Source organism: Aegilops tauschii, chromosome 2 (genome assembly GCF_002575655.3).
Source record: "Aegilops tauschii subsp. strangulata cultivar AL8/78 chromosome 2, Aet v6.0, whole genome shotgun sequence".
Taxonomy (NCBI): domain Eukaryota; kingdom Viridiplantae; phylum Streptophyta; class Magnoliopsida; order Poales; family Poaceae; genus Aegilops; species Aegilops tauschii.
Genome location: NC_053036.3, coordinates 501965194 through 501992269, shown reverse-complemented (window position 1 = coordinate 501992269; position 27076 = coordinate 501965194).

Here is a 27076-nt window from a genome sequence, read left to right as displayed (position 1 = left end):
CCGCCGGCCGGCCGAAGCAGAGGATTCTGTCAAAAAGAGCGAGCCGACTGAGTTAGAGTCGGCCCAGAGGAACTCGGCGACAAAGCTGAGAGAGAGAAAGAGAAAAAGAGAAGGGGAGCGTACCGTAGGCGGAGGATTGGCGCGGCTGTATGGCTCCTTGCCGAATTGCCAGTCATCGGAAAGCTGACAGTTGGCGAGGTAGTTCACCATGTCGGCGGCGTCGGGCTGCGGCATCTCCTTGGTGCACATCCGGCTCGGATCGAGCTGGCCGCTCATCTGACAGATCAGATGAGGCCGGCTCTGGAGCGGGAGGACCCGGCGCGTGACGAACGCGGCCAGGAGGTCGGGCCCCGTCAGGCCCTCCGACTGGACCATCACCCGGAGACGGGCGATGGCGGCGTTTCCTCCCTGCGACAGCGTCACCGCCCGGAAGGACCACTGGGGCAGCCTCCCCGCCGGTGGGCCGGCTACGTAAGCCGGCAGGTTGATGTAATCGCCCCGTGGAGCGATGTTCCGCACGTAGAAGTATGACTTCTGCCACTTCTTCACCGATTGGATCGGCGTGATGATGGGGAAGGGGTTGTCGGCGCCCGATCTCCGCGACGCGATGAAGGCGCCAGTGTGGGCCGGCACGCCCTTGCTGCGCGTACCCAGCTTCGACTGGAAGAACTCCCCCCAGAGCTCGAGGGTGGGGAGGACGCCGAGATAGCCCTCGCACAGGGTGACGAAGGCCGACAGCAGCACCATCGCGTTGGGGGTGAGGTGGTGCGGCTGGAGCTGATAAAAGTCCAGCCAGGAGCGGAAGAAGGCGCTCACTGGCAGGCCGAAGCCGCGCAGGAAGTGCGAGCGGAAGACCACCCGCTCGCCATCCCGCGGCGCCGGCCTGATTTCCTTCTCCGGCGCGAGGCGGACCTCCACTTTGTCCGCGCTGGGCAGACGCCGGGTGTCGCGGAGGAAGTCGATGTGGTCGTTGTGGACGATGGAGCCATCCCAATCCCCGCCAAGCTGCTCTACGTGGGGAGGCATAGCGGAAGCTAGCACGGCGGCGGAGGAGCGTGCGAAGGAAGAGAGCGGCGGCGAGGCGCTGTCGCAAGAACGAGCAAGGCGAGAAGACAAAGGGAGTAGGAGGAGCGTGCGAGGGTCTGCCGCCCTCCACCTCCCCCAACTTATAGCCTCGCGCGGCCGAAGAGGCCGGACGTGGGGGGGAGACGTGGGATTAACTGCGCCCACTCCCCCCACGTCTCGCGTTTATTACGCATAAGTACGAGCCGAAACTGCCGCACGGAACGTGCGGGCGGTTTCGGGATTCAAAGGATCCGCGCCTGGGCAGGGGCGCGGACGCGGCGGGCCCCCTCCCTGCGGCGACGTCCCGTCACGCGCGTGGGCTGGCAGGCTTTCCGGCCACGTGGCGCGCCAACGGCCCGAGGCCGGCCCGCGGCCCGGTGCACGAGCCTGCGGGTTCCCGCCCCCCGACTCCAGAAGAATTCGACTAAATGCGGCGCGCCTGCACCAAGGCCGGCTCCCAGCTGCCGGCTTGTCACGATAGGAAGCTGATCGAGCTTCTCAAACTCCACTCCACCTCGAAGCCCAATCAGCTTCGGGGACTACTATCGGGGTAAATGACCACGGGTAGCCTAACCGACTACCCCTGGCTCTTCAGAAAATTTATCAGGCCTTTGGGCCTTCAAGCACTCCAAGCATTTGGGCCGCCTTCCCCGGCCGGCTACCACTAAAGCCGACTCCCGGAAGGCGACCCAGCCGCACCGACTCCAAGAAGCCGGCCAAGGAGGACGCCGACTCCTAGAAGCCGGCCAAGATCACAACCACTCCTACATAACAACGACTTGACGGGGCATGGCCACAGTGCGGCCCACGACCCCCTAAGCCCGAGGCGGGCATGGCTACAGGAGGCCGTACGAGGGGGATGTCTCCCATGCGGCCCGGCACTGTAGCCACGCCAGCTACGACGTCATCCACGACCCACTCCTGTACGGCCCAAGGACTGCGGGCCCCTTCAGCCGGAGAGAGGCGTGAAGGCGGCCCGGCTCTTCCTAGTCGGCCAAGAGTATAGCCGGCCTCCAGAAGCCGGCCACTCCCTTCCTCGAAGCAGGAGCCCCATAAAGGAGACAAGACGAGGTGAGGCTACAGTGATAGCCCCCGGGGCGGCCCACTGTAGCCACGCTTACCTCGACAAAGCCCTCATCATCAGAGGCGCGGGTACAGTAAGCAGCCGCCGACAAGACCCTAGGCGGTGGGGCCGGCCTGTCGACCAAGTAGCTGGCAGCCGGCGGGACCCACCAGCCGGCGGGACCCAGCAGCCGGCGGAAAAGCCGGCAGGCGTAGACACTGACGGCTGGGACCAGTTCCCAGTCGGATTACCATTGTACCCCCGGGGGGGTAGGCCTATATAAACCCCCCGGAGCACCCATGCAAAGGGTTCGCATCTCTGCATGTTTGGCTTCCAAGCATAGCACACACACACACCATAGATAGAGAGAAGCAAGAGCTAGCCTTGTTCTTCTTCTCCCTTGATTCCAACAGCTCTAGGAGCGATTGTAGCTACCCCTTATCGATCTAGTGATCATGCGGAGACCCCGCAGAGCAGGACTAGGGGTGTTATCTACTCGGAGAGCCCCGAACCTGGGTAAGATTCGCCGGCGTGCATGTCTTCGCCTCATCCCGTTTCCAGGCACCGGCGACGTTTTATTGGCTCCCACAATGATAAGCCATCCCTTGGCATATGTCGCACCAACCACCCGACAATTAGTATAGACCAACATGCGCCATTAGTGTGCCTCCCAGGGGGCGATATTTACACATGTGCTTTGCCATACTAATGGCGCACTGTGGGGTGATGCGCCATTAGTATCCTTTGGCATACTAATGGCGCACGTTGGGGTGATGCGCCATTAGTATGAATATTAGGGATTTTTTTCTTTTCTGATATTTGCACAGGTTACAAAATATATTATTGGACAGAATATAGACAGCACCTCACAGCAACAGCAGATTCATCGAATACAATAGAAGATTAGTCTCTGAATACAATTCATCATATTAGTCTCTGAATTCAAAATACCGAACAAAGATAGAACATTACAAGTCTCGAGACCGCGAGTAGCGAGTTTGTCTTCACATTACAAGTCGATATCGATCATCTAAACTACCATCACATAGAAGAGAGTTGCGGTCATCACGATGAGCATCATCGCTATGAAACTGGTCTTCATCCGGTTCCTCCAACGCTCCCTCCTCTCTCCCGCTAGATAGCGGGCGTATCTAGATTCCGCCTCCGCCCTAGTGGTGTACCCTTTGTAACTGTTACCGCTGAAATGGTGAACCTGTCTCCGACACTCCTCCCAGTCGTTGTAGACTCCAGGAACCTTACCCTTGTACACGACATACGAAGGCATCTCTATGCACTAGCCAAACAACAGGCAATACATAAGCAATATATAAGTATGCAACAAAAGGATCGGAAGAGAAAAGCAAGACATTAATAGCACAATTCATGGTCCTACTAATAAATAGCATCGATTACATCTAAGTTGAACGACTGTCCAAACCAAAGAGGCATACAAGTTCATTAAAGTTTAATTAGAACATGAGCTAATCGATGTTTCAGAACTACACATAGCATCACTACTTTCGACTCGACTCATGGGACGGGAGCGTGGATGAAGCCGCCATCTTTCGTGATGGTCATGAAGTCGCGGGCGTTGTCAGCCTGCATTTGTAGCGTTGTGTCTATCTCACTATTGGACGGTTGATATTTGAGGTAGAACTGCCCCGAGGTACGAAGGACATCTTGACGGATGATTTCTGCAAACTCCGACTGGATGCGAAAGAATTCTTGTCGGATGTCCGCGTCCTGGATTGCCGCCAAGCTTGCGGCCCAATCTTTGAGATTATTTGGTAGCAGAAGGTGATTATGGTCCCGTACGATCGCCCGCATGTGATGGAGGGCGTAGTAGGCATCCTTCTGACCACCAGGCGGCTGCTTGACGCAGGGGAACGTCGTATTGTGGGTGAACACGTGCCTGCCGTACCTACGAACTGGCCTCTTAAAGGTGCCTCCAGATGCGGCGTAGCCGGGGAGAGCATCATCAAGAACTTTCTTGGTATTTGTGTAGTCTATCTTGGAGTCACGGCCCGGGTCGAAATACCTGGCCATGGAATATTTCGGGCTTAAGAGGATGAGTGTGCAATGTGTGTCACTGCACAGAACACGGAATGTTAGAAAAAAAAGAACGATCGAAATCTAAGAAATCATATGTTACGGGGCGGTTAGGGGATGACTTACTCGGGAAAGCAAGGCACGAGGAAGTTATCCTTATCTGGGTTTGCCAGAATGACGCCTTCGAGGTGTGAACTCGCGACTTGCCGGTCGCCAGCGCTGCCCAAGATCTTGGCACGCATGTAGAAGGGGTCGACTATCACAATGTCCGGGGTCTTGTCTCTAATGATCTGCATCTCCATACTCAGCGAAAACAGCCGAACGAAGGTGTAGTGCAACAGATGAAGGTTAAACATAGCAAAGATGTCATCAAACCGCAGCACAATCGTACCCCCGATGGCGCTATCCACAAAGCCCTTGCCCTCTGGCACCTTGGCCACGAAAACCGGGTATGCCACATCATTCTCTCTGAGACGCCGCTTCTCCAAAGAAAGAACACTGTCATGCAGACTCCGCATAGCACCGGTTGCAGCATTGAGCATATTTGTTGGTAGCATCGCCCTACCCGCCACATGCACCCTCCTCGAGATATCCTTAGGTGAAGTTGGTCCGTCCTGAGCACGGATCGTACTCGGTGCCGGCTGGCTCGCACCGGCGCCCTTGTTAGTCTTCCGTTTCCATCCCTTCTTCTTGATCTGCTGTATGGGATCGAGTTCTGCTCACAGACCGCCTTCTTGAGCGTGTTGGGGCTGATAATATTTCGCACCTCAGCTATCTGAGGCTCGGTCAAGGCGGCAGCTGGAGGCGTCTGCTGAGAACTGAACGCCAGACGACGCCTGTTGCAATTGGGTTTCTCCGCCGTAGCAGCTAGATCGCGGTCGTCTTTTTCAGGGTTGGGTTCTTGAGAAGGAGGCCCGCAGAACTCGTCACCGTACCCATGTTCGGCAAATTACTTATCGACGTTGGTAAATGTACCATCGTTGTTGTCGTCGTCGTCCGGATCATGTGCCATATGCATGTCCGGATCCTGTGCCATAGGGATGTCCGGCATGTCCGGTAGCGTTGCGGCGTTCTTGCCATGGCTTGGCGCTGGCATGACCGACGGTCTTGTCTGTGGGGTGGTGTCCCCCGCCCCCAAACGAATCTGGCTCTTCGGCCAAAGCAGGGGCCAGCTTACGCAAGTGCTGAGGGTCATCACATCATCTTCGTCGGCCCCAGCGGGTCGAATCGGAGGTAACAACTCGTCGCAGCCTAGCAGCACCCGAACCAGTTCAACCCTATACAAGGTGGGTGGCATCGGATTACCGTGGAACACGCGGTTGCCCAGTTGAACGATTCTGCCCTTGGCGACATCGACTAACTCGCCGCCCACGAAGTGCAAGAGAGTGCAAGGAACGTCGGCGGCGCCCTGCGAAAACATGTAGGGCGTCAGGGATGCCCAGTCAAAGGCAAGGAGATGAAGTCAACGACCGAGAGGCTTAGTTACCGTGATGCCGTCGAGGTCGGCTAATGTCGAGGCACCGCCAACGGCGGGCGTGCAACTGACGGAGGGGCCGCTTGCTGGCGAGGTGCCGGCCGGCATACACCCGGGTGCATTAAGCTCCAATGCCCGTGCCGGCGCCGGAGACACGAATACCGCCTCCGCCGGAGACACCAATGGTGCCGCCTGCTCGTTGTGCGAGTTGCTGGCCGTGAAACTGGGAACCGGGGGAGGCCCCTGTTGGCCGCCCGCAATCCACGTCGTCAGCCCCTGAATCAAGGTAGGCACCATGGCGGTGAGCGTCGTTCCCAGTTGTTGTTGCACTTGCTCTTGGACAATCTCCGGAATCTGCGCCACTTGTGCCTTGAGTTCTTGAACCTCGCGCGACTGGGTTTCCGAGCTGGTCTTTTTGTCCTTTCGCCCACCAGCGGTATAGTATGACGACCATTTTGTGGACAAGCCTTTGCCGGCCACACGACCAGCTGACGACGGCTTACTGAGCTTATCCTTGTTTTTCGTTACGTTCAACGCCCTATTTAAAGGGGTGTCAAAAGGGGAGCTCTGAGACGACCCCGCGCTACTGCTTTCAGCTTCCTGTGGAAGGAATGTGAACCATTTAGAAATTTGGCTTCATTAATTAGAATGCAACCATATGGAGCTAATTACGCGGGGGTGTATTCCTTACCACAACAAGGTCAAGCACCCTGGTCTTTGGATCCGTGGTAAGCTCCTTTGTTACCGGGTCCTCCTTGTACCGGGCCCTGACAAAGTTCCTGGTCTGCTTGTCATGGTATTTCTCGAAGCGGGGCGGTAGGCCTTGCTCGGCACGCTCCGCGTCCTCCTTGTCCCATATAGGCTACGCCACTCTGTAACCGCCGGGACCGAGTTGGTGGACCCCTAAGTTCAACTGCCGCATTTCTTTCCCCCACTGACTTGATTCAGAGGTTGCGCTGCTCTCGCACTTGATCTTGAACTCCTTGTAGTCATCTTCGCTGATCAAAGGATATTTCGCCTTGATCTTCTCATAACTATCACCTTTTTCAATCATTGCCTTCACCGTGCTTCTCCAAGTAGACAGGGCCGTGCTCATCCTCATGAGGGCGGCACTGTTCACTTTATTCCCTGAGAGGCGTGTGTTTGCAAAGTCAGCGGGGAACTTGTATCGTTCGTGCAGCTTCGTGAAGAGGAGGCTGCGCAAATTCCCTCGGTCCTTATGCCTTAGGTTCTCGGTGTTGATCGAGACGGTGCTCCGGAGAATGCACCCGAGCTGAACCGAGTACCCCTTGACTAATTCTTTGGGCGCCGTTGGATGCCCGTCGGAGTTCACTTCAGTAAATTCCTCCTTGACGGTGCCGAGCACGCTCGCGCGCCGGTCCTTCCGTTGCCTCTTCGGTTGGCTGCCATCTGTGCGTGCGCCGCCATCATCAGTGGTGGCATCCTCGGCGGCACCATCAGTGGTGTCATCCCCGACGCCACTAGGGGTTGTGTAGTCAGGATCGGTGTCTTCCGCGGCGTCCTCATAGCGGTGAGGTTCTTCCTCCAGCTCCTGGGACAGCTCCCAGAATTGCTTGCCGCCCGAACCGCCGGCCTCATCGTTGTGGGCCATGTTTCGCTCCAAATAGGAAAAAAAATTGGTCAAAAAGTTGGTTATTGTTAAGGAACAAGATCATGGTCTCATCATTTAGGGTTTGTCGACACCGAGGCATCCTAAAAGCTAAGCTTTTATCATTTAGGGTTTGTCGACGCCGAGGCACCCTAAAAGCCTAAGCGTACATCATTTAGGTTCTCATTGACACCGAGGCACCCTAAAAGCCAAGGTTTTATCATTTAGGGTTTGTCGACGCCGAGGCACCCTAAATGCTAAGTTAAGTTTTCATCATTATGGTTTATCGATGCCGAGGCACCCTAGGTTGACAGATATATATGGGTATCTTCTAATAATATACCCTACTTAATTAAGACAAACACCAAGAGACAGTAAACATATCACATAGTCGCAAGTACCCCATATGTCCTATTTTTAGCAAAGTCATGCTAAAATTCACGGAAAATTTCAGCATGACCTTTGCTGAAAATAGGACATATGGAGTACCCGAATTTGCCGGAGCGGAAGTCAATCGACATTCCGGCAAACTCAAGGGCCTCTCGGGGTACCTGCAAAATCATTATCCCCGCGTAATGAAGTCGCCAATGGGTCATTTCAGAAGATCACAAGTAGCATCATCACAAGTACAACATCATCACAAGTACAGCAGCAGCAGCAGTGAATACAGGCATAACAACAGCAGCAGCAGGTTTATTCTTCTTCTTCATAAACATTAATTGGTGTGGGTGACTCTATCTTCCCTCTAATGACTCACTCAACTTAACAGGACAACCCACAAGCATTGTTTTGATTCCGACAGCTGCTGTAAAATACATCCAGCAAAGGTGCTCTAAAATCAGAAATACTACCCCCCAAATCTTTAGCTCAATTCTAAAAATACATGGCTAGGACAACGGTAGCATTCAACCACAAGCCCAAGCCTATACTTAACTAGGCCCAGGTCCATTAAATTCTTACAGAAACCAAGAAATGGAATCAACTCCCCTTGTTGCTGATTCAGTCATGGGAGATGCCATGTCTCAAAAATATCAAGTAGCACCATCATGTTTGATTTCAATATAAGGAATATTACAAACTTAACAGTTAAGATCCCAAGTGAGTAACACACTTTGGTCTTCTAGTTACAAAACAAAACTGACATAATTCTAGATGCCATAATCAGATCAAAATTTCAAACCACACATTTACTTTCAAATATCAAATTAGGAACATTTTGAGACATAGGAAAATAGTGTACATCTGAAAATGCTGCAAACTATGAAGAAAAACAAGAACACTATGTAATACATGATTATTCAGTTAAGACAAGAGAAACCATTTGCAACTACTACTGTAAATAATACACTTGTTAACACGTTTCTGAACATACATCCAGCAAGTTTCAGTAGACCAGAGAATATCCCTACAGTAGTGCCCTCCAAAAGTAGTTCTTGCTTGCAGTAGTTTTAGGGAGTACTGCAATTTTGCAAGTTTAAAGTAAAACGTTTCAGTTAATGCAAGTACTCCTCGTGCTCTCTACTTTCTCTCTTCTCTTCTTCAGTTAATTAACTGAATTTTACTGATGTTGTTGTTAACTGAATTTTACTGATGTTGTTGTTGACTTGCTGTTAATGAACATTGGCTAAGTATGGCTATGCTGTCAGGTTACTACTAGCAGCAACATGGAAGTAGACTTGATGACCGCGTTCGTCAGGCACAAATATGTAAGAAAGGAGCAAGTGCATCTACTTATTGGAACAAGCCTGACAGTGGGAAAGCTCTAAACTTATAATGATCGCGTTCAGATAAAAGATTGCAACCAAGCAGATCTGGAAAATGTATTATCAACTATAAAATATGGGTTGCAAACCAAACAACTAAGCATACTTTGTCACATGATAACTATTGCAAACCAAACAAGTAAGCAGAGCACATGTATATACCTGTATCACACTGTCTTGGAGCCAACAAACGCCTCAATTTTCCTCCAACTGCGATCGAACCTGTTACGCAGAAACACAAACAAAGGGATACATGTAACTAACGAGGACAGACAGACAAGGTAACAAGAACTCCACAGCTCAATTAAGCCTATGCTTCTTCTTTCACTCTGGTGTACCATTGTGGCAAAGCCATATATGTATGTACAGAGGAACTTTGTTTTGTTTCATTCTGAAAATATGCTGCCATTCTGGAAACTTGGATGAGTGTTTTTCCAAGGTTTTTGAATGAAAACATTGTGACAGCTTGCAAACACAGCACCATGTCATTATCATGGCAGTCCACTATATATTTTTATGACAAAATACATAATTATCAGGGCACATTATGGCCATTTTCTTACATGATGCTAACTGTACCTAACTGAATTTTTTGACAGTAGCTAACTGTATTTTTGGATAGTTAGTAATTTGTTAAGGCAGTGTTAAAAATTCAGACCTAGTTTTAAATTTTTTGACAATAGCTAACTGTATTTGACAAACAAGTAAGGCAGTGTTAAAATTTTTGACAGTAGCTATCTCCCCCCTTATTCCTCATGCCTCAGTTGAATTCAGAGAAGAGAGAGCTCAGATCCTAGAACAGCGGTCTCTCTGGAAGACATGTGAGCTAAGTTGTACTATTAACAAACACGACCAATCTTGGCACTAGACCAAGAACCCTAGAAATTATCCAGAGAACCAAACCAAGAACAGTACTGCAAATTAATGAACCAAAGAGAATAGAAATTAAGAGGACAAGCGGGGGGAGGGGGTGAAGAAGAGGGGGAGGAGCGGGGCCTGATCAGTCCAGCGTCGGGGGAGAATCACGCCGGCGACGGGGTCGTTGCAGTCGCCACTCCTTTGTCGCCGCCGAGCTCACGCCGAGGGGGTGAAGAAGAGGAAGACGGCGACGGTCCTCCTGTGCAGGCCACGCGGTGTTGGACGGCGAGCACGAGGTTGACGCAGGCGGGGCCGCGGGGGGAGGGGGGACGGCGAGGGCGCGGGTGCGGGCGGAGGGGGCGCTTGGGCGGGAGGACGTCGAGGGCGCGGGCGCGGGTGGAGGGGGGCGGCGAGAGAGGCGGCGCTCGGCTCGGGGAGGGGCGTTGGGGGCGGTGGTGGTCGGGTGCGGCGGGGGCAGCGAGCACGGCCGGGAACGGCGAGCACGGGGGCGGTGGTGGTCGGGCGCGGGTGAGATGAGGCAGGGGAGGGATTAGAGAGAAATGTGAGAGATTGGGGATTTTAGTGTGGGGGAAACTTACTAATGGCGCACCCCGCAGCGGTGCGCCATTAGTATTTTTTTAGATAGCAATGGCGCACCCACGATCGGTGCGCCATTAGTAATCTTTTTTTATATAGCAATGGCGCACTAGCCAGAGGTGCGCCATTAGTAATCTTTTTTTTATATAGCAATGGCGCACCAGCCACAGGTGCGCCATAAGTAAAAATAAATTATTATTTTTTGTTGCATCTAATAATTTTTTATAAAATGAATATGAATATGAAACAGTAATAGTTTTTTATAAAAACAGTAATAATTTTTTTTTAAATATCATCAAATTTGTTATTTGAAAATATTTATGAATATGAAAAAATATCATCAAATTTATTATTTGAAAATATCATCAAATTTGTTATTTGAAAATATAATCAAATTTGTTTTTTTTGTAATTTTAGTTGCATTCATTTGTGACGATGGAGCGGGCCGGGGAGGGTGCGGGGGAGGGGTGCGGTGAGTCGTCGGCGGCGGTGGAGCGGGGGAGGGTGCGGTGGGTCGTCGGCGGCGGTGGAGCGGGGGAGGGTGCGGGGGGTCGGCGGCGGCGGCCGGTGGAGTGGGGGAGAGGGTGCGGGGGGTGCTCGGCGGCGAGGGGGACCGGATCTGGCGAGGTGGGATAGCGATCGAGATGGAGGGGGATCGAGATCGAGTGTCCATGAAATTTAAAAATATTCATGAGTTCAAAAAGTGCCCATGAATACAATCGAGAAGTGAAGGCTACAATTTAAATACAATCGATCTTAGCTAGCTATCTATTCACAATCTTCTTGCCCTTATTTTTCGTAAATGGAGTTCTTCTCTTGAACGGGCGTCCTTTAGGTAGGGTGGTCCTGCTTCTTCTTGTGGTGTATGCTGATACTTCATCGTCGTCGTCATGTTCCATCTTCGGGTCGCCGTACTTGTCGAAGTCTTGCTCATTGGCGACTCCATCCATTCCGATGATTTTCCTTTTGCCTCTCCTCACGACAACACGACTGGGCTTTGACGGGTCGGTAATGAAGAAGCATTGGTCCACTTGGGAAGCCAGTACCAATGGCTCATTTTTCGCGGTGACGTTCGCGCCTGCGGTCTTGGATTTGGCTTCGGGTATAACCATGGTGGTGAAATACCGGTCTTCTTTTATGACGCTCTTGGCCCATCTGACACGGAACATCGGGACCTTCTCTCCAGCGTAGCTCAGCTCCCAGATCTCCTCGATCCTTTTGTAGTATCTGTCCTTGTCGTTACCGGTGTAGGATTCCATCGTTACCCCGGAGTTCTGATAACCATCGCTCTTCATGTCCTTGTCCTCGGTGTAGAATGTGTAGCCGTTGATATCGTACGCCTCATACGTCATCAGGTTGTGCTCGGCGCCCTGTGACAAGGCGAATATGAGTTGTTCTTTCGTGGAAGAATCCTCAAGTAAAGGGTACGACAGAAGCTTCTGCTTGAACCAACGCGTGAAACATGAGTTGTGCTCTTTGATTATATCTCCGTCCGTCCTCTGTTGGCCTCGGTCATTGTACGTCTTCTCAATAAAGGTTTTGTGCTCTACCACCCAAGGATCGACCACGTCTATGTGTTGTAGCGCGACTAGGTTTGCTCTTTCAAAGTTGACGAGTCGACCCTCGAAGTCGACATGCATTTCGCGGCGACCCTCACGGTGACCCCATCCAGCGAGCCTGCCGAGGTTCCTGTTGACGGGCAGACCAACGGGGTTCTCGATGCCTAGATAATTCATGTAGTAGGAGATACACTCTTCGGTCAGAAAGCCCCTGGCTATGCTTCCCTCTGGACGTGCCATGTTGCGAATGTATCCTTTGATGACACCATTCATCCTTTCGAAGGGCATCATGCTGTGCAGGAACGTTGGCCCGAGTTGGATGATATCCTCCACGATATGGACCAGCAGATGCACCATAATGTTGAAGAATGCGGGCGGGAAGTACATCTCAAGCTCGCATAGTATCACCACGATCTCTTCCTGTAGCCTTCTGAGTTGCCTCACGCCAACCGACTTCCGAGAGATGACGTCGAAAAAGTTGCATAGGCCAAATAGCGTTTCACGAACGTGCGCGTCCATGATCCCACGGATTGCAACTGGAAGTATCTGCGTCATCAGCAAGTGACAGTCGTGAGACTTCATCCCGCTGAACTTCTGCTTCACTGGGTCTAGGTATCTGCTTATCTTCCCCGCGTAACCGTAAGGAAGTTTTACTCCTACGAGGCAGGTGAAAAACTGATCGATCTCCTCCTGACTTAGAGTGAAGCACGCGGGAGGGTAGTCATTTCCGGTTCTTCTTGGCCTTTTTGCCTTTGCGACGACTTTCCGTGTCCTGCTTCGCCTCATCATCATCATCATCATCATTAGCGTGAAGCTCCTCCCTGATGCCCATTGATTTCGATTCTGCCCTTGCTTTCGGCCCATCTTTGGTCCTCTCTGGCATGTTGAGTAGGGTACCAAGCAGACTCTCGCACACGTTCTTTGTGATATGCATGACATCAATGCTGTGAGGCACAGAGTGGATCATCTAGTACAGCAAGTCCTAGAAAACAAACCTCATTTTCCATACCTTCAGCAGCGGCTCTGGCGCCTTTCGCTTCTTTCCCAGCTCTGGCGCCTTTTGCTTCTTTCCCGGCAGTGGGCAATCTTTCCAATTTTCAACAGCTCGTCTATTTCCTCGCCGCTCCTCGTACGCGGGGGTCTTCGGGGTTCGGTTTCACCATCGAATAGTTCCTTGCATTTCCTCCACGGGTCATCGTCGCGAAGCCACCTTCGATGTCCCATGAACACGGTTTTCAAAGATCCGGGATCTCTATCTAGCTGGCGATACGTTGTGTCATCCATGCACCTGACGCATCTAGAAAATCCGTGGACCACCTGCTCCGCGAGATATCGAGATAGTCGTGCACCGTCGTGAGCAGTGCGGCTCTCATAGGGAAATATTCTTTCTCTGCGGCGTCCCACGTATTGGCTGGCGTTTTCCACAGCGTGTCTAGCTCCTCTTTCAGTAGCCCCAGATACAGATTGATGTCGTTCCCTAGTTGTTTTGGCCCGTCAATTAGCATACTCATGTGAATGTACTTCCTCTTCATGCACAACCAGGGGGAAGGTTGTACATCCACACAAACACAGGCCAGGTGCTATGTGGGCTTCTCTGGCTGCCAAACGGATTGATTCCATCGGTGCTCGCGCCCAGCACGATGTTCCTTGGATCCTTACCAAATTCTGGGTGTTCGAAGTTCAACGCTTGCCACTGGCTCCCATCCTTAGGGTGACTCAGCATCTTGTCTTTTTTATTTATCTCCGGATCATTTGCGTCATCTTCTCGCTTCTTCTCCTCCCTATCGGCGTGCCAACGCAGGAGCTTTGCTACCTTAGGGTCCGCGAAATACCGCTGCAGGCAAGGAGTGATCGGAAAGTACCACACCACTTTTCGAGGAGCTTTCTTCCTCTTCTTGTATCGAGTGACGCCGCACACCGGACATATGGTAGACTCCGCGTGCTCGTCCCGATAAATGATGCAATTGTTCATGCACACATGGTATTTCACGTGCGGTAAATTCAGAGGACACACGATTTTCTTCGCCTCCTCGGAACTGGTCGGGCACTTGTTCCCCTTGGGAAGACGTTCGTGCCAGAATGACATGTTCTTGTCGAAGCATGCGTCGGTCATTTTGTGTTTTACCTTCATCTCCAGAGCCATGAGCGTTACTTTCAGGCGGGTATCCTCGGGCCTGCATCCTTCATACAATGGATTAACCACGTCTATCTCCAGTTGATCCACCTTGGCTTTCTCTCGGGCGGCAGCTCTTGCGTTATCCGTCTGCTTGAGAAGCAGCTCTTGAATATGAGGGTCCTGCACCCAGCCCATCGATGGTCCATCGTTGTCTGCTCCGCCGGCATCTTCATCTTCATAATCATGCCCTTCGTTTGCTCCGGCATCTTCCTCATCATCATGTCCGACATCTTCTACGTGATGACTGTGTACAGCATCACCGTCGTGATCATGTCCTGGAGATTCTTCGTCTTCTCGCCCGCCCGAGCCGCGGTGGTTGTCTTGCTACCCTTCCTCATTTCTTGCCCGGCCCCCATGGATGACTTCATAGTCATCTTCATCACCTTGCCACCGATAGCCATCCCTGAAACCACGCAAGAGCAGGTGGTCCCGCACCTTCCCGGAATCTGGGTCCGCAATAAGGCTCTTCAGCTTGCATCTTCGACACGAACATCTTATCTCCGTCTCGTTCTTTTGAAGCATCTCGGCCTTCGCGGAGCTCAAAAACCTATTCACGATGCCTTCGGTCATCGTGCGGACCATGGTCGCCTGCGGGGTAGGGCAAAACGATATTTTAGAACCAAGAAAAAATTTGGCATGACTTTCCCTAAAATAGGACCAAAAAGAATGCATAGTGCCAAAATTCTTGCCGAAACGGAAATGAATCAACATTCCGGCAAAATATTGGCAACTATCGCATTTCAAATACTGGTACCTGCAAACACAAACATATATGCAACACCACAAACATACATAGATATAGCTAGGCCATAAAAAGTGCATGTGCATGTTGTTGGAGGGAGAACAACATAAAGATAGCTTCCCCCTTACTTACCTATCAAAAAAAGGTAATTTAACCACTTAATTTGGATGAATCTATGGTGCAAATGAGGTGAGGAGGAGGAGGCAGCCGAGACAAGCTTGGAGGAGGAGGTGGAGAGAATGAAGTGGGGAAATTGAGTGGGTAGGTGTGGCTGTCCAAAATATCTAGCTGGTCCCAGGTTACTAATGGCGCACCACCTACAAATGCGCCATTAGTAGCCCTGGTTACTAATGGCGCACCTGCTGGTGGTGCGCCATTAGTAGTTTTGCAAAAAAATAATAAAAAAATATACACTAATGGCGCACCCGGGCACAGTGCGCCATTACTAGTTTAAACTAGTAATGGCGCACTATACCCTGGTGCGCCATTAGTAGTTTTGCAAAAAAAAAATTAGTAGTGGCGCACTATGTTGCTGGTGCGCCATTACTAGTTAGAACTAGTAATGGCGCACTGTGCCCTGGTGCGCCATTAGTATGTTTGGAAAAATAATAATAAATTTTTTTTGTTACTAGTGGCGCATCGTGTGTCTGGTGCGCCATTAGTGTCTTTCACACTAATGGCGCACCAACACATGGTGCGCCACTACTATGCGCCACTACTATATAGTAGTGGCGCACCACATGTCTGGTGCGCCATTAGTGGCCATTTCATCTATAGCCCTTTTCCTAGTAGTGGCTCATGTATCAACTAGGGCTGTCTGTATCTTCCATGCTAGGCGGGTTATTCTCAAGAGGAGTGGACTCCGCTCCTCACTCACGAGAAAATGGCTGGTCACCGGGATGCCCAGTCCCATGCTTTATGCAAATCAAATCAAAATAATTGCAAACAAAACTCCCCCTGGGACTGTTGTTAGTTGGAGGCACTCGTTGTTTCGAGCAAGCCATGGATTGATGCTTGTTGGTGGAGGGGAGTATAAACTTTACCATCCTGTTTGGGAACCGCCTATAATGTGTGTAGCATGGAAGATATCACCATCTCTTGGTTGTTATGTTGACAATGAAAGTATACCGCCCAAAATATTATTTATCTCTGCTTTAAAATCGAGCTCTGGCACCTCTACAAATCCCTTCTTCCCTCTGCGAAGGGCCTATCTATTTACTTTTATGTTGAGTCATTACCCTCTTATTAAACAGCACCAACTGGAGAGCACAGCTGTCATTTGCATCCATTACTATTAATTTATATTGGGTATGACTATGATTGGATCTCTTTTACCATGAATTATAATGTCTAGTCAATCCTTGATCTTTAAAGGTGCTCTGCATTTATGTTTTGCGGTCTCAGAAAGGGCTAGCGAGATACCATCTTGTTATATCATATCATGATTGTTTTGAGAAAGTGTTGTCATCCGAGATTTATTATTATTGCTCGCTAGTTGATTATGCCATTGACATGAGTAAACATGAGACCTAAATGTTATTGTGAATGTGGTTAGTTATAATCTTTGCTGAAAACTTGAATGCTGGCTTTACATATTTACAACAACAAGAGCAAACAGAGTTTGTAAAAGTTTTTCTTTATCACTTTTAGTTTATCAACTGAATTGCTTGAGGACAAGAAAAGGTTTAAGCTTGGGGGAGTTGATACGTCTCCGTCGTATCTACTTTTCCAAACACTTTTGCCCTTGTTTTGGATTCTAACTTGCATGATTTGAATGGAACTAACCCGGACTGACACTGTTTTCAGCAAAATTGCCATGGTGTTATTTATGTGCAGAAACAATAGTTCTCGGAATGACCTGAAACTCCACGGAACATATTTTTGGAAATATTAAAAATACTGGAAGAAGAATCCACGTCAGGGGGGCCTCCACCTGTCCACGAGGGTGGAGGGCGCGCCTGCCCCCCTGGGCACGCCCCCTGCCTCATGGGCCCCCTGACACTCCGCCAACCTCAACTCCAACTACATATATTCGTGTTCGGGGAGAAAAAAATAAAGGAGGATTCATCGCGTTTTACGATACGGAGCCGCCGCCAAGCCCTAAAACCTCTCGGGAGGGCTGATCTGGAGTCCGTTCGGGGCTCCGGAGAGGGGAATCCGTCACCGTCGTCATCATCAACCATCCTCCATCACCAATTTCATGATGCTCACCACCGTGTGTGAGTAATTCCATCGTAGGCTTGCTGGACAGTGATGGGTTGGATGAGATTTATCATGTAACTGAGTTAGTTTTGTTAGGGTTTGATCCCTAGTATCCACTATGTTCTGAGATTGATGTTGCTATGACTTTGCTATGCTTAATGCTTGTCACTAGGGCCCGAGTGCCATGATTTCAGATCTGAACCTATTATGTTTTCATGAATATATGTGAGTTCTTGATCTTATCTTGCAAGTCTATAGTCACCTACTATGTGTTATGATCCGGCAACCCCGAAGTGACAATAATCGGGACCACTCCCGGTGATGACCATAGTTTGAGGAGTTCATGTATTCACTATGTGTTAATGCTTTGGTCTGGTACTCTATTAAAAGGAGGCCTTAATATCCCTTAGTTTCCATTAGGACCCCGCTGCCACGCGAGGGTAGGACAAAAGATGTCATGCAAGTTCTTTTCCATAAGCATGTATGACTATATTTGGAATACATGCCTACATTACATTGATGAATTGGAGCTAGTTCTGTGTCACCCTATGTTATGAATGTTACATGATGAACCGCATCCGACATAATTCTCCATCACTGATCCAATGCCTATGAGCTTTTCACATATTGTTCTTCGCTTATTTACTTTTCCGTTGCTACTGTTACAATCACTACAAAACCCAAAAATATTACTTTTGCTACCATTACCGTTACTTCCATATTACTTTTCTACTAAATACTTTGCTGCAGATACTAAGTTATCCATGTGTGGTTGAATTGACAACTCAACTGCTAATACTTGAGCATATTCTTTGGCTCCCCTTGTGTCGAATCAATAAATTTGGGTTGAATACTCTACCCTCGAAAACTGTTGTGATCCCCTATACTTGTGGGTTATCACTAGCCGGGGCGGCGGCGGACCGGCGGTGGGGAGTTGTTTCGGGGCGGCGAGGCGGCGGTGGACCGGCGGTGGGGAGTTGTTTCGGGGCAGCGGTGGACCGGCAGTGGGGAGTTGTTTCGGGGCGGTGAGGCGACGCGGGGTTCGGCCAGTGGTGGCTGGCGGCTCAGGGGGGGTGCAGGTTGAAGATGAACTGCACGCCCTCACTAAACTACATGTCAATTGCCTCTCTGCTACCCGTTGCGTTCATTTTCGACAGTAACATTCAGATTCCACAGTAAATTTCAGTTTGGACAGTTAAGTTCAGAGTCAACAGTTTTTACCTCATCTGTTGTAGTCAGGTGGTTATTGGTGATGTAAATTTTACATCAACTTTACATCATCTATTGGAGATGCTATTAGAATCCCACTTGAGATTAACGATGTCTGTCTTGTGCTGCTTCAGCCTTGACGTCTTACGGCTCACCGGAGTTGCTCCAACGACGGAACGATCCATCACAACAGAGCAGTGCCCGGGATGCCGTCTACAGATTCCTCAGATCTTCCTTCACACCTCTGACAGCCACCTCTGTCTCAACTTCTTCAGCGACCAACCCAATGATGCTGAGGTCGACATGGCTACAGCAAAGAGGTTGTACACTTGTCGCATCACTTATTACTCTACATTCATGTCGATCCATTAGGGCTATTGTGGTTCAACAGAAAAACATAGCAATAGGAAATTTACCTATGGCACTGTACTATTCAATTATTCATGCATTTTGTTGAAAGGAATGGAGCAAAACATCCACCTGGACCTACTTTTCAAAATCCTATGCATGAAAACAAGACCAAGTGCATTAGTGGCAGAATAACATTCTAACTGTACACGCTTTCATATGGTTTCACTTTATTGATGTTCAAACTTGAGTTCTAAATTAGTTGTGGGGCACATATCGAGGCAGCAATGAATAGTATCTCTGTCTAATATCTGGGTCACCTAGGGTATGCCTATGTTGTTCATCTTGGGGGGGGGGAACAAATAGTAAAGCAATCACCATCTGTCTTTTTATTAAATTAGAGCAATCATCAGCTTGCTATCATTATTTTTGGATCCATCCACTGGTTGTTACCATCACTCTAGATTTCTGCATGCTCTCCTTACATAATCTCACCATATTTTTTTCGTATGCATGTCAGATATTGTACAAAGTCATGCTGAACATGTAGAGAAAAAGAGAAGAGTTTTGCGCGGCAATACAATGTCATGCAGGCATCGCTCCATGGTGGGTTCAATGGCAAACCCTCCCCCCCTCCAGATTGTAATCCAGAGGAAGATATCTGTTCTGAGGTGGATTCAGACGCAGCTGACCACTGCTATTTACCCCCCAAGGTGTTTGCTCTACCTTGGCATGATGATGTTAGTCATATCATGCATATGTTGCCTTGCAGTTCCAACTTTTGACATCATATATGTCATCTGCTTAGTTTAGACATGTTCTGTAATGCCACTTGTTTAGTTTCTATATCATATATGGGAATTATTCAGTCTCATGTCTTTTAGCCAGCCATAATATATGTGAAATGTACAATGCCATCCTGTTTAAACAGGCATCATATATTTGAATGATATCTTGCCCATCCTTTTCTTCATTACATTTCCATTTGTCGACAATGTTTGTACATTAAACTACTCTTCCTGTGAATCAGCCATTTGGGTGGGAGATGGACAAATCTGGAGTGAAATCAAGTCCTTTAGAGAAGACAGTGCTACCTGTCGAAGCAGATCTCTTGTTGGTCCCGATAGCTCCTCAGAGATGGATTCAGAGACAGATGACCAGTCCTATTCCCCCACCGAGGTGTATGCTCTAACTTGGCATGGTTATACTACTCATATCATGCATATGGTGTCTTGGATTGCACAGTTTAGACATCATATACACAATATTCAACACCATGTTCTTAGTTCAGACATCATATCGAATGCCCTCTGTTTAGCATATAAATCACATATGTGAACGAAATCATGCGATCTTGATTACTTAGATAACATGTATGTGAATTATGTCATGCGATCATGTTTAGTTATTCATCATATCTTTGAATTATGTTATGCTATGCTATCCAGTTTAGATAGACATCATATATGTGAAATTATGTCATGCTATCCGTTTTAGTTAAAAAATATACATGTCAACTATTTCATGCCCTCTTTTTTCCACACTATCTATTGCATCTGTCTCTCATACAATGTCTGTACATTCAACTATGTTTCCTGTTTATCAGCCATTTGAATTGGAGCGGGTGATGGCAGTATCTAGCAGAGTAAAAACACGGTCTTCAAATAAAATAGTGCTACCTCTTGGTGGAGATAGCACCCCATTTGTACATGCACGAGAACCAGCCCTACCACACATAACCCAGACTCTCGTAGTGTACCCCTACTGCGATGGTTAGAGAACCAGCTTCACCCAATCTAACCCCAACCCCGGCAGATAGTAACCCAGTTCCTGTTGACACATCACCATCTCCACCATAGAGCTCCCAAACAAGAGTAGTTAGTAAGGCAGCTCCAGTGCCCAAAGGGCCAGTACTACCACGGCGAACCCCAACTCCACCAGTTAGTACGCCTATTCCTGTGGAGGAAGCACAACCAGTCAGTCGTAGTTTAGCATCTATTGCATTTGATGTTGTTAAATCCTATGTGCGTATCTTCCCATCTTGGAAATATTATACTGAAGATGAAGGAAAATGCCAGTTGCAGGTGTTTGTCCAGGAGTTATGTGTAAGTAATGTTATTCATGGCAATTACTTTGCTTTGTCCCATACATTCTACCTCCATGATTGTTATAATACAGCAAATTTTCCCATTTTTCTCTATAGAGAAGGACCGATTTGGAAACTCAGGATGAGGTAACCTGTGCTAATACCTCTGCTATCTTCAAGAATGCTTCGTGGTAGTATCAGAACTACCTGAAGAAAACGTACTTCAATGGCAAAGAAACTCATCAAATTCCCTTAGGTTCTCCTGAGACACATTTACTGGACGATGACTGGAAAGGCCTTGTTCTGTACTGGTCCCGAACCAAGAATGTGGTAAGGTCTATGAGCTCATTTTTCAACTAATGTATTCTTGTGTCTTACTGTACTCTGTTCATGTAGAACAAGTGCTTAAACCTGAAGAACAACTGTTCTAATTTAAGATTCCATTGCTATCATGTGTACTGCTTTGCTCTTGTATCACTATATTTACTCATACAAACTTATTTTTAAATTGAAGGATCCAATCGAAACTCCAATGGCACAGCAGGTATGTTCATGCATGTTTCTTTAACAGGTTTGCTCTTATCAATAGCTCTGTTGATTTCAATTTCAATTGTGTATACAGTTGACTTCTCATATCATGCACATTACTAGAATCACAATAGAGCCAATAGTGTTGTTGTATAGGTAGACCCGCCGTACCCATCTGAAATCTTGTTGTGCTGTGTAGTTTCCCACGCTTTGTATTCTTTCACTGCTGCTTTGTCTTGAACTGATATGATTTGAACCGTGTCACTATTTTGATTTGGCAAGACAATGCAGTGACCATAGGACATAGATATATGTTTGTTTGATGCTTTTATTATGTACTAGTACTTGGCAATAGAAGACTTAGTAGTTTAATCCTGTCCACCTTACTAATGAACTGGTTCACCGAAATGAGTTTCATATACTAGTACATGCTAAACATGTTATGTGTCTGCTTGTTTCTTCTTTTAGAATGCGGACAGAATATTGGGGAAGAGTGCCTTATTAAGCAATGGTAAAGGAAGTAATGCAAATAAGGTTCAGGATAGTGACATATCCTTGTTGGTCTCCAATAAAGCTGAACAAACAGCTAAGGAAGACTATCTTGAAGACAGTGAGACAACCCCAAAGTCCTGTCTTGGTTTAGTGTTCGAGTTACTAGCCACTACCGCTTGCACAAGCTATTCAAACTCACTGTAAAATCAGTTCGGTTTCTTGAGTCTCAACTACAAGCTGAAAGACATTGATCAGTTGTGCTGCGACAAGAAGCGGAAGGACTGCGGAAGTCCCTAGAGCATTCAGATGCATACTTTCTGGTGCAACAACAAGCGTTGGAGGATTTTAGCGCCAAACAGGACAAAGCTAATAAGCTTGCGAAACTTATTGCCAACATGGTGGATACCCAGGATAACGTTTCTTGAGCTCTTCTGAAGTTGTTTCAGTTATGCTCTTGTTTTGCTGCCGCGTTTATTTGCACTGGTGGCCAATTTTGACGGCCAGTGTATGTAATATGCTACTTTGTTCCCTATATTTGCACTGGCGGCAAACTTTGATGCCTAGTGGATGTAATATGTGTAATAGCTGTAATAGGCTAGCGTTAGTTTCTTGCTTATTTATTTCCTTATTGTCTTGTGTTAGTTGTTTGCTTGTAGTCACTGCAGTTCTTTTTCTGTGTTTTTCTAGTGGCCACAATGACCTATTTTTGGTAACTAGGCCACAATAATCATGGCAACACACGGACTGTTGTAACCATGGGCCTCCTGCGGGCCGTAGATCCATGGGCCTTCTACGGGCTATAGGAACCATGGACTTTCTACGGGCCTTATGATCCATGGGCCTTCTACGGGCCGTAGGGTCCAATGGTCTTCTATGGGCCGTAGGATCCATGGGCCTTCTATGGGCGTATAATCATTTCGCCATAACGGGCCGTTAATAGGCCGTATTTGATAACGCTATGAAAACAACCCAACGGGTTAATGGGCCACAAACGGGCCCAATGTAAATAGGGGCTGAATTTTGCCCACAAACGGAACATGCCAGTAACGGACCGTAACTAATCGAATTCTAGAAATGAGCCCAAGAATAAATGGGCCCTTAGACGGCTGAAAGTTAACACGGGTTGGAAACGGCCGACGGAATAAATGGGCCGTTAATGGGTATAAAGTGATACACTGTTCATTATGGCCCAGTTTCATCTCGGGCCTTTATTGGGCCCAGAGTTACGAAGGGCCTCATATAGGCCGAAAGACATCATGGGCTATACATGGGTCGGAAGTCACAACGGGCTGGAATCATATTGGACGGCCCAGATGAAGCTACTGGGCTTAATTCCGATAGGCCGTAACGGGCCGGGAGTTAGCGGGCCGTAAATGGGCGATATACCAACAGGTCGTCGACAGGCTTTCCCTAGGCCGGCCCGTTACCTTTTGACCAAGTCAAATGGGCCGGTCTTTTCATCGGAATGGGCCTCTGTTGGGCTGTGCCATGTGTCGATGTATCATAGGCGCCTCCTGTCCAATGAGTGGATGACATCTGTCCCAACGGTGAGCCAACACGTGTTTCCTCTGGCCAATGAGAATTTTACACGTGGAAAATCCCCATTGGTCCGGGCTGTTAACGGGTTATCGGATCCAAAACCGGCCCCGATAGCTTAACGGCGACCTGTTACGGTGGATGCCACATGTCGGTCACCCTTGACGAAAACACTTCTATGACGCACGATTTATCGTCATGGAAGTGGACACTTCCGTGATGATAATTTTGGTAATGTCATGGAACACTTCTATGACAGCACATGTATGACTATCTTGATTGTGTCATAAAATTTTCATGGATGTACATGCATGACAGAAAATGTGACCTACTATGACAAACACGTATCATCACAGAAGTGTCTTTTTTTGTAGTGTACAAAACTCTATGCTTGGAGGCCCAACACGTGTCTACAAGAATAAAGTTGCGTAGTAGACATCACTTGCCCGAGATTCGATCATCGGTATCCACATACCTAGTTCAATCTCGTTACCGGCAAGTCTCTTTACTCATTCCGTAATACATCATCTTCATAACTAACTCATTAGTCACTTTGATTGCAAGGCTTCTTATGATGTGCATTACCGAGAGGGCCCAGAGATACCTCTCCGATACTCGGAGTGACAAATCCTAATCTCGATCTATGCCAACCCAACAAACACCTTCGGAGATACCTGTAGAGCATCTTTATAATCACCCAGTTACATTGTGATGTTTGATAGCACACAAGGTATTCCTCTGGTATCCGGAAGTTGCATAATCTCATAGTCGAAGGAATATGTATTTGACATGAAGAAAGCAATAGCAATAAAACTGAATGATCAATATGCTAAGCTAACGGATGGGTCTTGTCCATCACATCATTCTCCTAATGATGTGATCCCGTTCATCAAATGACAACACATGTCTATGGTTAGGAAACTTAACCATCTTTGATTAACGAGCTAGTCTAGTAGAGGCTTACTAGGGACACGGTGTTTTTTTCTATGTATCCACACATGTATCAAGTTTCCGGTTAATACAATTCTAGCATGAATAGAAATATATATCATGATATAAGGAAATATAAAATAACAACTTTATTATTGCCTCTAGGGCATATTTCCTTCACTAGTGTAGGATTACTACTTAGAGAGGGGAACAAGATTACCTATGCTTTAGCTCATATGGGGAAAACGACCCAACACACGGTTGTTTGGCTGCGTGAGGCCGGATGAAATTGGCAATCTCTGTAATAACAATTGTACTCTGCTTAATTAATGGATTTTTGTTTCACAAAAAAAGAGAGAGAAAAGAGAAGCGGGCCATAGATTTACAACCGGAGGGTGGAGATACCCTCTGAATGGTGTGTATAGCTTTGCCAATCGGATTAATTAATCTACGCTAGGGCTTAGTCCTGTCACATTCCTGCATAACACATTGACTCACAAGTCGGCTTCCCGTCCTTTCCTGTTCGATGCGAACACGACTGATTGTCTCCTTGCCTACTTCATCGAGCATCGTCATTGCTAATTGGCAAAGGTGGCTGCCATGCGCATCGCGCCCATCGATGACGACAAGTCAAATAGTCATCTATCTGTCTTACATCATGACCCATGTGTCATGCTAAGGCGGAGGCCGCTAAGCAGATGCACACCAGCAGTCGATCAGGGTTGTTGCAACCCTTAGGAGGCCTTCAGCTGCTGGAAGGACGACGGGGACAAAGACAAACAGTGTCGACAATAGATCGGACGACGGAGGAGTGATGTCTACTACGCAACTTTATTCTTGTATACTCGTGTTGGGCCTCCAAGCGCAGAGTTTTGTAGGACAGTAGCAATTACCCTCAAGTGGATGGCCTAAGGTTTATCAATCCATGGAAGGTGTAGGATGAAGATGGTCTCTCTCAAACAACCCTGCAACCAAATACAAGAAATCTCTTGTGTCCCCAACACACCCAATACAATGGCAAATTGTATAGGTGCACTAGTTCGGCGAAGAGATGGTGATAAAACTGTAATATTGATGGTATAAATATATTTTTATAATCTAAATAAATAAAAGCAGCAAGGTAGCAAATAGTAAACGGGCACAAAAATGGTATTACAATGCTTGAAAGTGAGGCCTAGGGTCCGTACTTTCACTGGTGCAATCTCTCGACAATGCTAATATAATTGGATCATATAACCATTGTCAGGACCCCAATCCTAAGTCACACCGATCTAGCATGTAACACATCATATCACTTTGCGGCCTCACGCACGGTATTCCCACAGGTGCCACCTTACCTGTCCCGGGACCGTTTGCGCCTTTTGGATCACGTATATGATAGTGTCGCTAGCATCCATATGACAGAGAACCCAGGCCGACATGAGTAGTCGTAAACCCAAGGTGGCACTAACTTACAGGGACATGCATACGTGACCCAGCAACGAACGTGTCGGTCATCAACGTATGATCCCAAGTCGTAGCAAGCTACAAGGACTTAAAGGAACAACGCGTGACATTTCCCCGATGGGACAGACACAGGAACGAAGGACACATGCCGGCCAGCCTAAGTGTTCCGGAGCAGTAGCAAGCTATACCATGGCTCAGTGGAAGCACTAGGTGACATTGCCCGGTAAGAGAGGCTACCAAGAATAAATAACTATGTTGTCGGATCCCACACATGCCAAGCATTTCAATAACGTACACACAATATGCTTGATATGTGCAAATACAACATGGCATCACAATAAAACTCTACGACTCCAAACTATTTATTCATTAGGCTCCGAGGAGCCAGATATTACAAACATGGGTCTGATGACCCAGCATTCAAGTCATACAAGCAATAAGCACATGCGGAAGCTTAACTTGTCTGAGTATAGACAACTACAAATGAAAAAGGCTGAGAAGTCTGGCTATCTACAAGACCCTGCCGAGGGCACAAGATCGTAGCTGAGGTAACAAGCTAAACGTAGAAGTCCACGCGGAACTACTAGTGAGACTGAAGTCTCTCTGCAAAAACATAAATTAAGCAAACGTGAATACAAATGTACCCAGCAAGACTTACATCAGAACTAGCTACATATTCATCAGTATCAACAAAGGGGTGGTGGAGTTTAACTGCAGCAAACCAGCTTTGACTCGGTGGCTATCCTGAACTACGACTGCAAGTAACTCTTTTGGAGTGGCACACACGAGTCCACATATTCAACAATCAATACACCACTATGGATCCTCTCCCATCTCCCTACGAGAAAGCCATCCATAGCACTCACACTTATCTTGCGCATTTTAGAGTATCCACTTTCGCTTGTCTATGAACTGTACATGCAACCCAGAAGTCCTTTACCGCGGACGCGGCTATTCTAATAGATCATGTTAACCCTGCAGGGGTGTACTTCTTCACACACGCTCTTACCACTTATCGCCGTTTACACGACATGTACTCAGCAACCTTCAAGCGGAAGCCCGGCGAGGGTGTCGGCCACGACCTGACTAACCACACAAGTATCTAGTCCAGGTTTAGCGCCTATTCGGGTTCCATCCGCAAGGAGATCCGGCCGGGGTTTCACTCACGGCCCCAAACGATCATAGCAGGGTTCCCAAGGCACCAAACGGGCGTCCCGGTACACCATGCCTCATGTCTCTACCGCTTCATAGCCCACCCCTAGGGTCAGCGCTACGCAAGGCCGCCAGCAAATATCCTACAAACACGAGAAACTAGTTGCAACTCCTAGACAGAGATCAAGGTGA